This window comes from Sapajus apella, unplaced genomic scaffold, assembly GCF_009761245.1.
Source record: "Sapajus apella isolate SASKATOON/1434 unplaced genomic scaffold, GSC_monkey_1.0 scaffold75, whole genome shotgun sequence".
In the NCBI taxonomy this organism is placed as follows: Eukaryota; Metazoa; Chordata; class Mammalia; order Primates; family Cebidae; genus Sapajus; species Sapajus apella.
In genome coordinates this window covers 3,027,913-3,031,758 of record NW_022437015.1, presented here as the reverse complement: position 1 = coordinate 3,031,758, position 3,846 = coordinate 3,027,913, and the positions used below count along the sequence as shown (strand labels likewise).

Here is a 3,846-nt window from a genome sequence, read left to right as displayed (position 1 = left end):
ATTGGCATAAAAGAGGTTTTCAATACCCATTTTTAGACTGCATTCTAGCCTGGGCAATAAAGCAAGACTCCCATTCTCTCTCCCTCTTTCTCTTCCTCTTTCTTTCTCTCTTTCATTCTTTTCTTTCTTTCTCTGTTTCTTTCTTTTTTTCTTTCTCTTTCTTTTTTTCTCTCTTTTTTCCAAAAAAATTATTTTAAAACTTGCATTTTGTAATTGTCAAATAATGCATTTATGTAATAGATGATATAAGAAAATTTAGAAATAAAAAGTCTCACACTATATTCCAAGTACCAAAATAAGAAAGAAGAAATTTGTGCTCAGAAACATGCCTTTTACTCTGAAATTCACTTTAACTGCTTGACATATAATTGAATGCTTAAAAATAATACACATAAGTTGTTTAATAGTATTTATAAAATGTTAATTTCTGGGTAGCCATGTTTCACACAACAGTTTTCAATTAATATTAAGGATTTTTTTTTTTTTTGAGATGGAGTCTCGCTCCGTCACCCAGGCGGTAGTGCAGTGGCACGCTCTCAGCTGCCTACAACCTCTGCCTCCCAGGTTAAAGGGGTTCTCCTGCCTCAGCCTCCTGAGTAGCTGGGATTACAGGCACATGTGACCACGTCCAGCTAATTTTCATATTTTTTTTTAGTGGAGAAGGGGTTTCACCCTGTTGGTCAGGCTGGTCTTGAACTCCTGCCTTCATGATCAGCCCACCTCGGCCTCTCAAAGTGCTGGGATTACAGGCGTGAACCACGATGCCCAGCCTCATTTGATAATTTTAATCATAATTTATGATTCACTGATTAATTGATTAATAATTTAATCAGTAATTCAGATGCTATAAGAACCATTAAAAGGAATAATCTGATAGTTGCTCATTGTACATTCCTGCCCATTAGTAATACTAAAACAAGAATCTGATAGCTATCCCACTCTGTTGAATTACATGTTTCCATGTGTGTGATTTTGGTCAACAACAAAAAATAGGTACACAATGTCATGCTTTTTCCTTTTCCTTTTTTTTTTTTTTAACAAGCAGCTCAATGATTTGAGAGGTTGGTTATTACAATACAGAGAACATAGGGAGAAAGCATAAACTGGTACTTAACACCAGTGCCAATACTAACCTCATTATGGTTATAACTAAGGATATTATTAATATTTGTGTTATTTGTTTTTTCTTTAGAATATAAATCAAAGCCATTAACTTGAAGTTGGGGTATATACACAATACACACACAACCTTAAGCAAAATACTTTTCATAAGTAACATTACATTTAAAAATATTGGAAATTGAATATCTGTGCTGATTTGTATTTTGACTTAATGGAATAACAAGAAAACAAGTTAACTAGGTAGGGCTACACTGATAACAAAGCTCTTAAAATTCAAAATGTCTTCCTCTCCCTTTCTACTTACCACAGGCTACACAATGTTCTGAGAGGATTCATTATGAGAAAAATGTCAATCACAGCTTTAATAACTTACTTTGAAAAAACTAATGAGAAAGCAAATTGGAAAGTGAGACTTCATCTTTGTTTTCAAATAAATAATCTTAATTTTTCTTCTTATAGACAAAAGTTTAAATTAGTTTATTATAAATATATTTAAACCATTAATTTTTGCAGCTTTCAGGTAAAGTCCAGCACTTCATTCATACAAAGTCTATGGGAAGAGATCAGTAGAGATCATCTAATCTTAAGTGGTGACATCATTCATTCAGGTCCTTGGCACAAGCCCTCACCAGTTAGAGCACAGCATGCCTGGATATGCCACTGGTGATCTTTAACAGAAGTTAGCTTCAAAACCTCGTAGATTTCTGCTATAGGCATGCACTCTTTAACATCTTGTTTATTAGCAAAAATCGCCAATCCAGCTTTTCTTAGGTCTTCATGTGCTAACATTTTACAGAGTTCTCTAGTTACAGAAATCCTCTCTCTGTCTGTGCTGTCCACAACAACTATTACAAATTCTGTGTTTGTATAGTAAGTGTTCCAGGAAGAACAAAGAAATTCTTGGCCACCAACATCCCACATTAGGAAACGTGTATTATTAATCACTATCTCTTCTACATTACTTCGTACAATTTCGTAGAAAATTGGTAAAGGATGGCAGTTTTCCCTACATTACCCAGGCCAACAATGGTAACTTTGTGCTCCTGGTGATTGAACAGTCTCCATATCTGGTGAAGAGAATTTCCATTGTCGGGCACCCGCCCCACCTCCAGACACCCGAGCTGCCTGGTCTCGTCTGGTTCAGGCTGAGGGGGCAGAAAGAGACTCGCCTCTGCTGCTGCTCCCGCGCTGGCTGCAGTCCAACTTCCCAGGAGCCAGAAGGAGGCCGAAGCCCAGGCCGCCCAGCCACGTGAGTCCCCTGCCGCTGCCGGCAGCATGTGCCTCACAGGCCACTGTCTTCCCCTAGCTCCTCTCCGCGGCTGCGATGGCGAGAACCCGGTAGAACCTTTTGAAACATGACTGACATTGCAGGATTCTAAGACCTTTATAAGCAAGATGCTCTTTACACTATCTGGGTTCTTTAAAGATCCATACCACAAGACAAACTTTGGATAATAGGCTTAGAGTAAGTGCTCTTGGTGAGATCCTTCAGTCCTGCTATACATCCTTAGTCTGTTTATTCTCTCACATTTTTAAGTAACTGTTTTATATATTGTCTTTTGTCTTGAAATCTTTTTTTATTTCTTTTACTTTAAGTTCTGAGATACATGTACAGAACTCATAGGTTTCTTACATAAGTATACGAATACAATGGTGGTTTGCTGCACCCATTGACCAGTCCTCTAAGTTCCCTCCCCTTGGCCCTCATCCCCGCAACAGGCCTTGATGTGTGTTGTTCCCCACCCTGAATCCATATATTGTCATTGTTCAACTGCCACTTATGAGTGAGAACATGGGGTGTTGGTTTTCTGTCCCTGTGTTAGTTTGCTGAAGATAATGTTTTCCAGTTTTATCCATATCCCTGAAAAGAACATAATCTCATTCATATTTATAACTGTGTAGTATTCCACGGTGTATATGTACCGTATTTTCTTTATCCAGTTGATCATTGATGGGCATTTGGGTTGGTTCCATGACTTTGCTATTGTAAATAGTGCTGCAAAAACCATATGTGTGCATGTGTCTTTATAGTAAAATGATTTATATTCCTTCGGGTATATCCCCAGTAATGGGATTGCTGGGTAAAATGATATTTCTGGTTCTAGATCCTTGAGGAATCATCATACTGTCTTCCACAATGGTTGAACTAATTTACACTCCCACTAACAGTGTAAAAGTGTTCCTATTTCTCCATTGACTCGCCAGCATCTATTGTTTCTCGACTTTTAAATACTCTTTTATACTCCTGTACATATATATCTAGAAGAGTTAGCTCATTTGTCGAATAAATGCCTTACTATTATGTTTTTCCCTTCTTTGTCTTTTTAAATCTTTGTTGGTTTAAAGTCTGTTTTTTTTTTTTTCCTTAGACTAGGATCGCAACTCCTACTTTTTATTGCTTTCCATTTGCTTGGAAGATTTTTCTCCATTCCTTTATTTTAAAAAAAAATTCCTTAAGTTGGGCATCACCTTTCTCTGGTGCCTCCTTGATTAGCTTAATAGTTGACCTTCTGAATACTTTTTCTGGCAATTCAGGGATTTCTTCTTGGTTTGGATCCATTGCTGGTGATTTTCTCGGGTGTGGGGGTGTTAAAGATTCTTGTTTTGTCATATTGCCAGAATTGTTTTTCTGGTTTCTTCTCATGTGAGTAGTGTATATCAGAGGGAAGATCTGGGGCTCAAGGGCTGGTGTTCAGATTCTTTTGACACACAGGGTTTTTCCTT

At 37.5% G+C, this 3,846-nt stretch overlaps 1 pseudogene; it reads right to left on the bottom strand.

The window, feature by feature from the left end:
- Window positions 1-1,583: 1,583 nt before the first annotated feature.
- Window positions 1,584-3,080, bottom strand: LOC116532246 (annotated as a pseudogene).
- Between the last annotated feature and the right edge of the window lie 766 nt (window positions 3,081-3,846).